Here is a 16,491-nt window from a genome sequence, read left to right as displayed (position 1 = left end):
ACCAGAAGCATGTTACACACTGTCATTGATCAAAGGGGAAAAGGATATTGGATCCAATATCGAAGTTTTAAAAATACAAAATATATTTACTAAAATCCTCTGCCCCGTTGCCATGCAAACACAACGGTGGAAAAGGACATTTTTCTTTCTAGGGGTGGGGGTGCACATTTAATTTTCTGATTATCAGGGTGAAAAATGTTAGAACCAGGGAATCAAACTATTCTCTTTTTTTTAACAACAGTATCAGCATTGATCAATCCCAAGTCAGTCATATCACTTGTCATATGTACAATATAACTCACCCTCATTTGCCCAACAAGGCCCTGACCTCAAATTTAGAACAATGCCACTACTACATCATTTCCATTTTTCACATCAGTCCTTGTTGTGGACTTCGAGTCATACAGTCATAGAAGTTTACAACATGGAAACAGGCCCTTCGGCCCAACATGTCCATGTCGCCCAGTTTATACCACTAAGCTAGTCCCAATTGCCTGCACTTGGCCCATATCCCTCTATACCCATCTTACCCATGTAACTGTCCAAATGCTTTTTAAAAGACAAAATTGTACCCGCCTCTACTACTGCCTCTGGCAGCTCGTTCCAGACACTCACCACCGTTTGAGTGAAAATATTGCCCCTCTGGACCCTTTTGTATCTCTCCCCCCTCACCTTAAATCTATGCCCCCTCGTTATAGACTCCCCTACCTTTGGGAAAAGATTTTGACTATCTACCTTATCTATGCCCCTCATTATTTTATGGACTTCTATAAGATCACCCATTAACCTCCTACTCTCCAGGGATAAAAGTCCCAGTCTATCCAACCTCTCCCTATAAGTCAAACCATCAAGTCCCGGTAGCATCCTAGTAAATCTTTTCTGCACTCTTTCTAGTTTAATAATATCCTTTCTATAATAGGGTGACCAGAACTGTACACAGTATTCCAAGTGTGGCCTTACTAATGTCTTGTACAACTTCAACAAAACATCCCAACTCCTGCATTCAATGTTCTGACCAATGAAACCAAGCATGCCGAATGCCTTCTTCACCACCCTATCCACCTGTGACTCCATTTTCAAGGAGCTATGAACCTGTACTCCTAGATCTCTTTGTTCTATAACTCTCCCCAACGCCCTACCATTAACGGAGTAGGTCCTGGCCCGATTTGATCTACCAAAATGCATCACCTCACATTTATCTAAATTAAACTCCATCTGCCATTCATCGGCCCACTGGCCCAATTTATCAAGATCCCATTGCAATCCTAGATAACCTTCTTCACTGTCCACAATGCCACCAATCTTGGTGTCATCTGCAAACTTACTAACCATGCGTCCTAAATTCTCATCCAAATCATTAATATAAATAACAAATAACAGTGGACCCAGCACCGATCCCTGAGGCACACCGCTGGTCACAGGCCTCCAGTTTGAAAAACAACCCTCTACAACCACCCTCTGTCTTCTGTCGTCAATCCAATTTTGTATCCAATTGGCTACCTCACCTTGGATCCCGTGAGATTTAACCTTATGTAACAACCTACCATGCGGTACCTTGTCAAAGGCTTTGCTAAAGTCCATGTAGACCACGTCTACTGCACAGCCCTCATCTATCTTCAAAAAACTCAATCAAATTCGTGAGACATGATTTTCCTCTCACAAAACCATGCTGACTGTTCCTAATTAGTCCCTGCCTCTCCAAATGCCTGTAGATCCTGTCTCTCAGAATACCCTCTAACAACTTACCCACTACAGATGTCAGGCTCACCGGTCTGTAGTTCCCAGGCTTTTCCCTGCTGCCCTTCTTAAACAAAGGCACAACATTTGCTACCCTCCAATCTTCAGGCACCTCACCTGTAGCTGTCGATGATTCAAAAATCTCTGCTAGGGGACCCGCAATTTCCTCCCTAACCTCCCATAACGTCCTGGGATACATTTCATCAGGTCCCGGAGATTTATCTACCTTGATGCGCGTTAAGACTGCTAGCACCTCCCTCTCAGTAATATGTACACTCCTTAAGACATCACTATTTATTTCCCCAAGTTCCCTAACATCCATGCCTTTCTCAACCGTAAATACCGATGTGAAATATTCATTCAGGATCTCACCCATCTCTTATGGTTCCGCACATAGATTACCTTGTTGATCCTTAAGAGGCCCTACTCTCTCCCTGGTTACTCTTTTGCCCTTTATGTATTTGTAGAAGCTCTTTGGATTCTCCTTTGCCTTATCTGCCAAAGCAATCTCATGTCCCCTTTTTGCCCTCAGATGGTCAATTTAGAGGCAACTCGTTCAGTTATGAGCACATTTTTATTGTGATCTCTGGCCCACTCACCAAGCATTGAATCACAGTATCCTGAATGGCTTTTGTTTGTCAGAGGCCAGGTAAGCCCATTACAGGACCAAGTGGGAAACTTATAATATACTGGATAGTCCACAGCTGGTGCGTTCTTCAATGTATTCTAACTTTGTTGTGAAGTTATACCCAGTTTGCTTCTGTAAATTTAATAAAAATTTTCATACTGATTATTTAGACTACCATCGTCTAATATTTTAAAATGCATTCTTTCCTGCAGCATTTTGAGGACTGGGTGAGTCAGTTCCTTGAGTGTGTATGCATACGTCTTTTGCATATTATTCTGAAATACCTCGGTTAACGAGGAAGACAGTTAAAAATAACACCAAATGGAGCTGCTTTGTGTTGTTTACCAGTCAACCAATGTAAAATGAAGACTAAAGTGGCTATTAAAGTAGAAGTGCATTTTTCTATTTATCTATGGATGTTTTAATTATTGAAATTGGTAAGGTATCTGATGAATTTTCAGCAAAAGAAATCTCAGACCTCAAACCATAATCCCAGTCTGGCTTTTGCCTTGTAAAAAGGTGGTAACCCTAGAACTGTGGGGTTGGAATCACACTGTGGGATATTAGTAACATTTACGTTGGCAGAGCAATTTCCGACAAATGCAGTAAACTGTTTGCTACATTAACATGGCACGACCAAAGGGAACACTTGGATTTTTGTAACTTCATAAAATGTATGATACTAGATCACATTTCATCCCAGTGCACTGTGATCCTGGATTGTATTCTTGCAACATCTCACAAATTAATTGAGTCTAATTATTTATTATCTTGAATGGGATGTGATACACTTGGCCTCACTCTCATTGACAAATCAAGAGACCTTTGGCTAGTCATGTCCCAACACTGTTAAATAAGTGCAAGTTAATCCCTTAGGCTTTGGTGCTCTTTCAGGGGGAAAAGAGCAGGAACAAACCTAAGCTTTGTAAAAGGGTCAACATTTTCTCTAATATTGTGTACTTTAGATTGTCTTGTCACACTGTTAGTCCAATTCAGTGCTTAAGTTTGACATCCTCAGTTCCAGGTGGCATGCATGGTAATTTGATGCAAATTAAGGTTTACTGTAGTGGAAAAATACAGCAATAACTAAATTATGCAGAGGGTCATTTCAACAAAAATTAAGTTCTCATTGAGTTAAACAATGAAAACAAAAGAAACATGTCAGCCCATAAGTACAAGGAGTGCACACTCTATGAAGATTTATTAGCTGCAGGTAATTGGAGTTTAACAATAAAAAAAGAACTTTATACAAGAGAATAATTATTATATAGCAGTCCAGGGCTTCACAGGATGACCCAAAGCAACTCTAAACCATGTCGCATTAGCAGAATAATTATGCTGTCTTTGTGTTATTGGAAAGCTCGTCACTCTCACTGCTCATTATTGATTTAATAGTGTCAAGATGGTGCTTCAAAGCTTTCAAAGTATTATTGGTGCCTGGCTAATCAAACATGAGAGAAGCAGCACAGGGGTTTTCACAGTTCAGTCACAACTATCGAAGACCCGCACAGCTGAAAAGACTACTGTTTCTAAATGACAGAATCAGATGCTATACATATACGGAGCAAAAGAGCACTAAGAAAGGCAAGTCATACGCAGTCCTTAATGTCGCAAAATGTCACAACATGTCATTTTTATCTTATCAGCCTATAGTTTGGTATGGCACTACCACCGTGCTAAATGGGATAGATACAGAACAGATCCAGCAGCTCAAAACTGAGCATCCATCAGGTGCTGTGGGCCATCAGCAGCAGCAGAATTGTATTCCAGCACAATCTGTAACCTCATGGCCCGGCATATCCCTCACTCTACCATTACCAACAAGCCAGGGGATCAACCCTGGTTCAATGAGGAGTTTGGAAGAGCATGCCAGGAACAGCACCGGGCGTACCTAAAAATGAGGTGCCAGGCTGGTGAAGCTACAGGACTACATGCATGCTAAACAGCAGAAGCATCATGATATAGACAGAGCTAGGCGATCCTATAACCAACGGATCAGATCAAAGCTCTGCAGTCCTGCCACATCCAGTCGTGAATGGTGGTGGACTATTAAATGACTAATGGGAGGAGGAGGTTCCGTGAATATCCCCGTCCTTAACAATGGCAGAACCCAGCAAGTGAGTGCAAAAGACAAGGCTGAAGCATTTGCAACGATCTTCAGCCAGAAGTGCGAGTGGATGATCCATCTCGAGCTCCTCCCGAGATCTCTACCATCACAGAAGTCAGTCTTCAGCCAATTCGATTCACTCCACGTGATATCAAGAAACAGCTGAGTGCACTGGATACAGAAAAGGCTATGGGCTCCAACAATATCCCAGCTGTAGTGCTGGAGACTTGTGCTCTAGAACTAGCCACACCTCTAGCCAAGCTGTTCAATACAGCTACAACACTGGCATCAACTGAAAAAGTGGAAAATTGCCCAGGTACATCCTGTCCCCAAAAAGGACAAATCCAATCTGGCCAATTACTGCCCCATCAGTCTATTCTCAATCATCAGCAAAGTGATGGAAGGTGTCGTTGACAGTGCTATCAAGCGGCACTTACTCACCAATAACCTGCTCACCGATGCTCACTTTGGATTCCACCAGGACCACTTGGCTCCAGACCTCATTACAGCCTTGGTCCAAACATGGACAAAAGAGCTGAATTCCAGAGGTGAGGTGAGAGTGACTGCCCTTGACATCAAGGCAACATTTGATCGAGTGTGGCATCAAGGAGCCCTAGTAAAATTGAAGTCAATGGGAATCAAGGGTAAAACTCTCCAGTGGCTGGAGTCATACCGAGCACAAAGGAAGATGTTAGCGGTTGTTGGAGGTCAATCACCTCAGCCCCAGGACATCGCTGCAGGAGTTCCTCAGGGCAGTGTCCTCGGCCCAACCATCTTCAGCTGCTTCATCAATGACCTTCCCTTCATTATAAGGTCAGAAATGGGGATGTTTGCTGATGATTGCACAGTGTTCAGTTCCATTCACAACCCCTCAGATAATGAAGCAGTCCGAGCCCGCATGCAGCAAGACCTGGACAACATCCAGGCTTGGGCTGATAAGTGGCAAGTAACATTCGCGCCAGATAAGTGCCAGGCAATGACCATCTCCAACAAGAGAGAGTCTAACCATCTCCCCTTGACATTCAACGGCATTACCATCGCCGAATCCCCCACCATCAGCATCCTGGGGGTTACCATTGACCAGAAACTTAACTGGACCAGCCACATAAATACTGTGGCTACAAGAGCAGGTCAGAGGCTGGGTATTCTGCGGCAAGTGACTCACCTCCTGACTCCCCAAAGCCTTTCCACCATCTACAAGGCACAAGTCAGGAGTGTGATGGAATACTCTTCACTTGCCTGGATGAGTGCAGCTCCAACAACACTCAAGAAGCTCGACACCATCCAGGACAAAGCAGCCTGCTTGATTGGCACACCATCCACCACCCTAAACATTCACTCCCTTCACCACTGGTGCACAGTGGCTGCAGTGTGTGCCATCCACAGAATGCACTGCAGCCACCCGCCAAGGTTTCTTCGACAGCATCTCCCAAACCCGCGACCTCTACCACCTAGAAGGACAAGAGCAGCAGGTAAATGGGAACAACACCACCTGCACGTTCCCCTCCAAGTCACACACCATCCCGACTTGGAAATATATCGCCGTTCCTTCATCGCCACTGGGTCAAAATCCTGGAACTCCCTTCCTCACAGCACTGTGGGAGAACCTTCACCACACGGACTGCAGCGGTTCAAGAAGGCAGCTCACCACCACCTTCTCAAGGGCAATTAGGGTTGGGCGATAAATGCCGGCCTCGCCAGCGATGCCCACATCCCATGAACGAATGAAAAAGAAAAGAGTGGAAGGGAATACCAAATGAATTAAGTTAGGTGATGGCAAGCTTGGGTTTAAAAGCTTGTAGATTGCAGGACGAAGATAAAACCACAGGAAACAAGGAGTTCTGAAGCTATATGAGTATATAAACAAAGAAGGCTACACATAGCTCCAGGGTAGGGGCATAATAATACATTGAATTCATGATATACTGCTTCTCTCATTTTTAAAAAGTTGGTCAGATGACATTTCTTTTTTTCAATTATTCTCTTCCAGTCTTTTGCAGATACAATTGAAAAGACTAGTGTTCTAAAATGCAGAACAGAAATTTCCATCCCAGTGATGAAAGAAAGAAGGAACTTGCATTTACATAGCACTTTTCACGACCTCAGGAAGTCCCAATGTGCTTTACGGCCAATCAAGTACTTTTGAAGTGTCGTTACTGGTGTAATGTAGGTATCGGGGCAGCCAATTTGCGTACAACAAGGTCCCACAAACAGCAATGTGATAATGACCAGATAATCTAGTTTTTTTTTTAGTGATGTTGTTTGAGGGATAAATATTAGCTAGGACACCAGGGAGAACTCCCCTACTCTTCTTCAAAATAGTGCCATGGGATTTTTTATGTCCGTCTGAGAGGGCAGACGGGGTTTAATGTCTCATCCAAAAGACGGCATCTCCAACAGCACAGTACTCTCTCAGTACTGCACTGAAGCGTCAGCCTGGAACATCCCAGTGCATTCGTATAGTGCCCTTCATGTAGAAAATTGTGCCAAGCTGCTTCAGACAAGTGTGAAAAAATGGATGCTAGTGAAGACTGTTCTCCTTGGACAAGTCTAAGTAGCTTTGGCTGGTAAACAGACCTGCCTCCTTGAGTAAGAGTGCTGAACTGTATCTGTGCTTTCCGGTGAAACTCTTCCTTGTCCTCTAGCTGGCTGAATGTAATAGGAATTCCCAGAAGAGAGGCCATTCTACCAGCATAGGGTTTTAAATTGAGAGTTTCACATCCTTCAATATCAGGATGTGAAAAAAATTCAAACAATATAAAAATGCTTGTTTAAAATGAGCCGTCAGCAAAAATGTCACATTTCTGAGCAGAGCACTGAAAATGGAGAGTAGCGAAGTCCCATCCTAATGAACATAATTTTTATTTTGTTAGCGGTGCCTGTACATATCAGCAATACAAGCCTGCTGGATAAAATTGGTCTTAAGCATCATCTGGGGGCAAATCAAAGGCCAAGCCTCCTCTCAGAATTTCCCAACAGCCCGCACAAATTGGTTGCTCCATTTGGCTACATAACAGCGACTACACCACAAAAATAATTTATTGGCTGTGAAGTGCTTCAGGACGTCCTGAGGACATGAAAGGCTCTATTTAAGTGCAATTTCTTTCTTGCCTATAGTGACCAAAGTATTTCCAACCCTGATATTTTTAGTCTGGGCATTATCTTCGTTGGTATAATTTAATTAAAACAACTTAATCCGTCTAATAATTGAAGAAAGTTAGAGGAATAATAGCCTGGAAATGATTGTCTGCGATGCTGTCATATGACCACTTAAAGGTCGATTTTTCGAAAGGTGCAGAGGGTTACAGAAGCAAGTGTTGGGAAATTGGGGGTGCGCACTAGAAAATTGTGGGAGCCAAGTCTGTGATTTCCTGTTATGCCTCCCAGCAGGCAATGCTCCACACTGGAAGTGTAGATCAGCCTTTTATACGCTCGTATCAAACTCCTCTCTTCCTATTCTAATGGATATGTTAACTCCTTTATTTTAAATGGTGGGGTAGCCAATTGGATACAAAATTGGATTGATGACAGAAGACAGAGGGTGGTTGTAGAGGGTTGTTTTTCAAATTGGAGGCCTGTGACCAGCGGTGTGCCTCAGGGATCGGTGCTGGGTCCGCTGTTATTTGTTATTTATATTAATGATTTGGATGAGAATTTAGGAGGCATGGTTAGTAAGTTTGCAGATGACACCAAGATTGGTGGCATTGTGGACAGTGAAGAAGGTTATCTAGGATTGCAACGGGATCTTGATAAAATGGGCCAGTGGGCCGATGAATGGCAGATGGAGTTTAATTTGGATAAATGTGAGGTGATGCATTTTGGTAGATCAAATCGGGCCAGGACCTACTCCGTTAATGGTAGGGCGTTGGGGAGAGTTATAGAACAAAGAGATCTAGGAGTACAGGTTCATAGCTCCTTGAAAGTGGAGTCACAGGTGGATAGGGTGGTGAAGAAGGCATTCGGCATGCTTGGTTTCATTGGTCAGAACATTGAATAGAGGAGTTGGGATGTCTTGTTGAAGTTGTACAAGACATTAGTAAGGCCACACTTGGAATACTGTGTACAGTTCTGGTCACCCTATTATAGAAAGGATATTATTAAACCAGGAAGAGTGCAGAAAAGATTTACCAGGATGCTACCGGGACTTGATGGTTTGACTTATAGGGAGAGGTTGGATAGACTGAGACTTTTTTCCCTGGAGAGTAGGAGGTTTAGGGGTGATCTTATAGAAGTCTATAAAATAATGAGGGGCATAGATAAGGTAGGTAGTCAAAATCTTTTCCCAAAGGTAGGAGAATCTATAACAAGGAGGCATAGATTTAAGGTGAGAGGGGAGAGATACAAAAGGGTCCAGAGGGGCAATTTTTTCACTCAAAGGGTGGTGAGTGTCTGGAACGAGCTGCCAGAGGCAGTAGTAGAGGCGGGTACAATTTTGTCTTTTAAAAAGCATTTGGACAGTTACATGGGTAAGATGGGTACAGAGGCATATGGGCCAAGTGCAGGCAACTGGGACTAGCTTAGTGGTATAAACTGGGCGACATGGACATGTTGGGCCGAAGGGCCTGTTTCCATGTTGTAAACTTCTATGATTCTATAACATTGCTAACACCAGTTACCAGGCTAATGTATTTTAAAAGAATCGTATATAAAATTTCACTGCATAAATAGCACAATAAATATACTCTTTGCAATGTATAAATTGTAATCTAAACTGTCTATAGTGTAATTATGCAAATCAATTATATTGGAATTTTTTTTCTTTTTACAGTATTTAGTTATGACTTAATTACTTCAGTTGCGGCATAATTCAGATACTGATGATTTTGCTTTGTAATTTATCTCCATATGCAGAGCATCGTTAACTACGAAGAGTGCAGGTGGGCAATCCGTTCCCAGATCCTGGTCCAATGCTCTGAAAAAAGACACAAGGAGATGCTTTAGAGTTGCCTTCAAGATCATGTAGCTGCCCTGTGACCATTAATGTTCCTAAATACTTGCTGATTAAGGACCTCTAAATGAAACATAGCAAATTTACGGCACAGATGGAGGTCATTCGGCCCATCGTGTCTGTGCCGGTTGAAACAGAGCTAACCAGCCTTATCCCACTTTTCAGCACTTGGTCTGTAGCCTTGTAGGTTAAGGCACTTCAAGTACATATCCAAGTACTTTTTAAATGTGATGAGGGTTTCTGCCTTTACCACCCTTTCAGGTGGTGAGTTCCAGACCCCTACCACCTTCTGGGTGAAAAAAAACTTCTTCCGTTCCCCTCTAATTCTTCAACCAATTACTTTAAATCTATGCCCCCTGGTTATTGATCTCTGCTAAGGGAAGTAGGTCCTTCCTGTCCACTCTATCTAGGCCCCTCATAATTTTATATACCAAAATTAAATCACTATTCAGCCTCCTCTGTTCCAAAGAAAACAACCCCAGCCTATTCAATCTTTCCTCATAGCTAAAATTCTCCAGTCCTGGCAACATCCTCGTAAATCTCCTCTGTACCATCTCTAGTGCAATCACATCTTTCCTGTGATGTGATGACCAGAACTGTAAACAGTACTCAAGCTGTGGCCTAACCAATGTTTTATAATTCCAGCATAACCTCCATGCTCTTATATTCTATACCTCGGCTAATAAAGGAAAGTATCCCATATGCCTTCTTAACCACCTTGTCTACCTGTCCTGCTACCTTCAGGAATCTGTGAACATGCACTCCAAGGTCCCTCTCTTCCTCTACACCTCTCAGTATCCTCCCTTTATTGTGTATTCCCTTGCCTTCTTTGCCCTCCCCAAATGCGTTACCTCACACTTCTCTGGACTGAATTACATTTGCCACTTTTCTGCCCACCTGACCAGTCCATTGATATCTGCCTGCAGTCTACAGCTTTCCTCCTCACTATCAACCACACGGCCAATTTTTATATCATCTGCAAACTTCTTAATCATGCCCCCCTACATTCAAGTCCGAATCATTAATATATATAATCACAAAAAGAAGGGACCTAGTACTGAGTCCTGTGGAACCCCACTGGAAACAGCCTTCCAGTCACAATGGTAAGATTAATAAACAATGACATCAGTAAAAGCAAGTGGGTGGATCATCTTATTGAACATTACAGGCAGTGCTTTGAGCAAATTACAACCCAAATTACTTCCACAGCATATCATGCATCATAGTACTTTACAAAGCTATTCACACTTCAGTACCCTCCAGTACCTTAGTTCCAGGCTTAGATAATCCTCCTGTAGGTCTCAAGTATACAAACTATTGCTCCTGGCCAGTCCAACTGCCCCTAGTTCTTAGTACCCTCCTTAAACTAGTTTTGTGGCAGGACTGTATAAACTTGTTTCGTTTTCACTACAGGTCTCTCTACTTTTTGGCTTTCCACTTCCATGGGCTTTCCCCTTCTCCGGGCTGCTCTTCCACACACTCACGGCTCACACTTCTTATTGCAGCTTCTCTACACCTCCACCACACTCAGGGATAAGACTCTGCTGCACTCACTCCCCTGCTTGTAGAGTTCTCCACCGGCACTCTCTTTCCTATAGTGTCTTTGTCCCAATTCAGTCTCTCAGTCTTGGTCACTCACTTGCACTTTCTCTCTCTCTCTCTCTCTCTCTCTCTAACACACACCTATCCACCACTTAGTACCTCCCTACGACTGTACAGTGAGATTGGCAACTTAGTGGCCTGGATTCTCTGAACTATCACCTGTTTTGGGGCACATTGGAGTGTTAAACAGAGGAAAATGCGTTGTTAAAGGCTTCCACCTCAAATCATGCATGCCTCAACAAAAACTGCACCTGGATTCTCCTCCCAAAAAAATGCTGGTTCTCTTTAACGCCCACCAGCAGCCCATTCCACCACATTTAAATGAGATCAAGGGGGCATGGATAATCCCACCGCCACACTGCCCTCCAATTCCACCTTAAACCTGCCCAAATAAGGCCAGGAGGACCACAGAAATAGAACTTCGAAAAAATGTTGTGGTGTTTCTTGAGCAGCCTCCAATGGTCCCTGCTGATTCGGCTGCTCAAGGCCTGGTACAACTAGGCAGAGCTTGGACCACACAAGCTCCGTCCATTTGTACCCAATTGTAGGACCCCGATTTGCACAGAAAAGCCCTGTTTCAGGCCCATGGACCTGGGCTGTCAATGAGACACTAAGGTGCCTCCACCAGATTTTCAACTCCTGGCCGTCCGTTTTTCGGGTGCAAGAAGGACAGCTGTGAGTTGAATTTCTCCCTTATATCTATTCTATAAATTCTGATTTTGTGATTCTTTAAATTTCATGCCTAATGTACATCTATAATACAATAAATGCAACACAACTAGCATGGTCAGTTGTAGTTGAGTAACCTTTTGGTTTGATTGCACAAAATGTTTCATCTCTACCGAGGGTTGCCAATTTGTGGCTTTAAACAGTCTAGCTTTGAGCTTTGTCTGCATTCTTGGTGCCAATGGGAATGACTTCCAAACCTGTGACCTCTACCACCTAGAAGGACAAGGTGTAAGGAAATATAGTGCAAATTCAGCAATAGTAGTTAAAAACACACAACCATGATATTTGAGGCAAAAACAGTGAAATGGGCCTGTATGTCCGAACATGTCGCTAGGCAACCACATTCCAGAATCAAGGAAGAATGATAGGTGGGCCCCTAATACTGATAAGGGAACTATCTATGAGTCCACATATATTTTGGATATGTAACTTTTACTGTCTTTATATGATCACCTTTCTGTATTAATCAAACAGTATATGGAATATATGGTAACTAACTCGCACTTATGGATTTGTAAGTTTTTATAAGGCCTTTTGCTTCTAAGGTAATATGATGGTGGAGATTGCTAACATAAATAGTTGCAGCCACAGAATGAAACAGCTGTCCAAGCTGCTAGATGGTCAACAGCCTTAACATAACAGGAGGCCTCAGATTTAGCAGCTTGGGAACAGGCAGGAAGTGAAAAGATAACAGGTTCAAGCCGCTGGCTTCGGCCTTGAAGTAAAGCGATAACAAGACAAGTTGGAGAGACAGGCCCCCTCTAGTGTTGGAAGCTGATGATTGGTCAACCAGAAGGGATTACATTTTGACGGCCACTCAATCATCCCTTGCCCACAAAATGTAGAGATAAGAAGTAGGCCGACTCTTCTTCCTTTTTGTTTAAAGAGATACACAACGCCTCACTGGCCAACTGGCCCTTTAGAAAGACCCCGATAGGGTAAACACCTGTGGCAGCCCCTGTGCCTGCCCCCAAAAGTGGTATAAGAGAGCGACCCCTTTCGAGAGTCAGGTGGTAGAGAAGAAGTGATGGTAGAAAAGAAGTTGTAGTGAAGAGAAGTTATAGAGGAGAGAGGTGAAGAAGAAAGGAAGACAAAGTTAGAGGTGGTAGAAGGAGTTATAAAGAAGTTAAACGAACAGGAGCCAAAAGTTACGATCTCCACCCAGAGGACAATGGGGTAATATGATTCCTTGTTTTCTGATAATTACTACTTAAATACTTGCATGTATTAATCCTTGCTTTTGTTGAAATAAAAGATCATCTCTATAATCAATTGGTGTCAAGTTGAACTACATAAATCTTACAAAGGGCAGCAGGCGCATGGGAACACCATTACTTCCAAGTTCCCCTCCAAGTTACAGACCATCCTGACTTGGAAATATATCGCCGTTCTTTCATTGTCGCTGGGTCAAAATCCTGGAACTCCCTACCTAACAGTACTGTGAGAGTGCCTTCACCACACGGACTGCAGCGGTTCAAGAAGGCGGTTCATCACCACCTTCTCAAGGAATGGGCAATAAAAGCTGGCCTTGCTAGCGATGCCCATATCCCAAGAATTTATATTTTAAAAACATGATTGTAACATAATATTTTGTTTGCAACAATGTCCCTGTAATCAGAATAGAAATCAAGCACACGCTTGCTTATTATTTGAAAGTGGTGTGAAGCTCTGTAAAGATTCTCTCTAGAATGAGTGAAACAAGGTATAGTGCACATTATAGCTGTACCGATGCAGGGCCCCCTCCTAATCATGCGCATTGCTTCTGTCCTAATCTCCTTTTTCAGTGCATTAAGGAGTAATGAACAACTTGTTTAAATATGTAGGAAGCAATGAAATATCTTTGACATACAACATCACAACTGCATTCGCCTGAAGTTAATCTTACATTCTGTCCTTAATTTTTGTATTTTTTTTCACAGCTGAGAAGCAATGATTACAAGTCCATTATGTTATGCTTCAGTTAACATCAGTAAGTGGGCAAAGAAGGTAATTTATACCGCTGCAAACTTTAGCACCCTTGAGGTACAAGCTGATTACATAAATGATAATTTAATTTAGGAGATACGATTAGCTTTTATCATATTGTGCTAGCTCATTTAGCTTCACACATCTCTGTGGCTGGTGATTGATGGTGGTTGGTGATAATACATGGAAGTAATCCAACAATTTTAGAGTAGTTCCACCATTATACATTCATCCTTTAATAGACTTTATAATGCCTTGCACATTACGATGTACAGAGCTAATATCTCAAGGCACAGAAAAAACTGAATAACTGGGAGAGATTGCAAGGCAGCAAACTTGTATGAAGTTTAGATCACAAGATGGCTATGGATGAGGAAGCCATTTGGTTCATCCATCCAAAATGAACCTTAAAGTTCTTCTGTCACAGCATCCACCACCAGATCAGCCATGATCAAATTAAATGGTACAACAGGCTCAAGGGGCTGAGTGGCCTACTCCTGTTCCTGGGGATGGGAGGGGAGAGGGCAGGAAAATCAAGCTGACTACTTCCCTGAAGCACTGACTCAAGCCCATGGACACCAGCCTCTGGTACCTCTCAGGGTTGCCAACCTTCTAGGATTGTCCTGGAGTCTCCAGGAATTGAAGATTATTCTCCAGGACACTGCTGCGAGCAAACCCGAGAGAAAAATCATAGGGGCATTAAAAAATAATTGTGTTTTTTTTCATTTTCTCCGAACATTTTCATTTATTAGCTGTAAAAATATTGGAGAGGGGGAGAAAAGGCTGTTTGCCTAACAGTCAAGATTAATCCAATTGGATAACAAAGGGTCTGTTCGCTTTCCAATTGGCTGTGGGAAGGCAGTGTGCCCAGAGGATGGACCAATAGCGGGATTGTGGGGTTGGGACTTTTCAAGGTGGGTGGTCATATGATAAAACCTCCAGGAACACGCCCAACCAGAATTGGCAACCCTAATACCTCATCCAATTGATCATTCATCACTTGTCAACCTAGACAGTGAGTTGAAGCAGATTATTCATTGTTAGGGAATCACTTTCAAGCTCCTTCCTGTCATCGTCTGACATCCACACACATGCACTTTCTAGCCGGGGGGGTCACTGGTTAGCAATTAAGAGCAAGAACTCTGTCTGATTCAACACTATCACCAACTGTAGCCCAGGGCCACAGAGACCAATTGTAGCGCTTGTACTGCCACATAAAATTAGCCTGCATTTGACATCAATTTATTTGGAAGAAATCAGATGCAGGAAACTCTTCTCACAGGGCTTTAAAAACTCACCATCTGCGACTGATTGCTCCCAGTGGTACAACAGCTTTGTTTATCTGAGGGCCTGTTTACACTCTGGGAGATCGACTGTAGTTTGATCGGCCCCTGCATTTACATTCACCTCTGCCCTCAGCTGAGGGGACTGGTTGGACAGTATCAGATTACAGTCCAATGCATGTTGCTATAGCACAGAAGGAGAAAATGAAGAAGGGGTTTAAATCCGATTACATATTTACCTGCTTACTCTCAGTCAGATTGGAAACCATTTACTTCACAGGCAGTCAGAACCTGGGATCAACAGGTCTCCTTTCTAAAAGGATTGTCAGAAAAAAATAATTGGTGCTATTTAGATGGTGAATTTCTAATGGAACAGCTGTAAAATCAAAACAAGCCAATATTTAGAGCTGTAGTGTAAATAGGACTTTACAATTTTGCCTTAGTAGCTGAGCATTACATCATGGAGTTCTTCCCGGTGTCCTGGCCAACATTTATCTCTCAACCTACACCTAAAACAGTAATTTAGTTAATTGCTGTTTGTGGGAACTTGCCATGCGCAAATTGGCTGCCGCATTTCCTACATTACAACAGTGACTACGTCCTGTGGTCATGTAAGGTGATATATAAATGTCAGTGTTTCTTTATCTTTCTTTCAATCTGAACAAATAAAAAAAAGTCATGCTCTGTTCAAAAGGGCCGCTGTAGAAATTTTGGCCATTACTTCACGACAAAGGTCACATCTTGTTTGAAAACCTGGTACATTGCGTATCTTGTTTCTCCAAATTTCTCCCCTATACTGAGATCCAGTACCTCACCCAAATGGTCATTCATCGTTTGTGAGCCCAGAGAATGACTGCCAGCAGCCCATTATGTTGGGAAGCATCACAGCCAACCCTGATCCTGCCTTCACCTGACATCCACCTGTATACATACTTGCCAGGGTCAGAGGATAGCACTCAGCCCGGGAGAGCTGAGGCCAACTGTGGTGTCCCCACCACCACCTGGTTAACACAGCACAGACACAACACCAAGCATGGGACCTTCCTGATCTGCATTTTACAGTAGAACAACCTATTAACACATCAAGGGAGCTGTGCTTATTTTTGCTGTCACTTAACAAGACATTTGAGTCATTGTCAGCAGTTGGTTATTCCTGGGATGGCAGACTGATTCCTGGGATGGCAGGACTGTCCCTTGAGGAGAGATTGGGTCGACTTGGCCTGTATTCACTCGAGTTTAGAAGAATGAGAGGGGATCTCATTGAAACATATAAAATTCTGACAGGGATAGTCAGACTAGATGCAGGGAGGATGTTTCCCCTGGCTGGGGGGTCCAGAACGAGGGGTCACAGTCTCAGGATATGGGGTCGGACATTTAAGACTGAGATGAGGAGAAATTTTTTCACTCAGAGGGTGGTGAACCTGTGGATTTCTCTACCACAGAAGGCTGTGGAGGCCAAGTCACTGAATATATTTAAGATGGAGCTGGATAG

General features: G+C 43.0%; 1 long non-coding RNA gene across 1 annotated transcript in view; it reads left to right on the top strand.

Annotated features, from left to right (window-relative positions):
* LOC137326180 (uncharacterized) overlaps positions 1 to 13,011 on the top strand; it is a 41,480-nt gene extending 28,469 nt beyond the window's left edge. Inside the window, exon 4 of the long non-coding RNA XR_010964131.1 lies at positions 9,324 to 13,011. This is a non-coding gene — a long non-coding RNA (uncharacterized lncRNA). The remainder of the gene's footprint in view (positions 1 to 9,323) is intronic.
* Positions 13,012 to 16,491: the final 3,480 nt, after the last annotated feature.

This window comes from Heptranchias perlo, chromosome 10, assembly GCF_035084215.1.
Source record: "Heptranchias perlo isolate sHepPer1 chromosome 10, sHepPer1.hap1, whole genome shotgun sequence".
NCBI classification, from domain to species: Eukaryota; Metazoa; Chordata; class Chondrichthyes; order Hexanchiformes; family Hexanchidae; genus Heptranchias; species Heptranchias perlo.
This window is presented reverse-complemented; position numbering and strand designations above follow the sequence as displayed.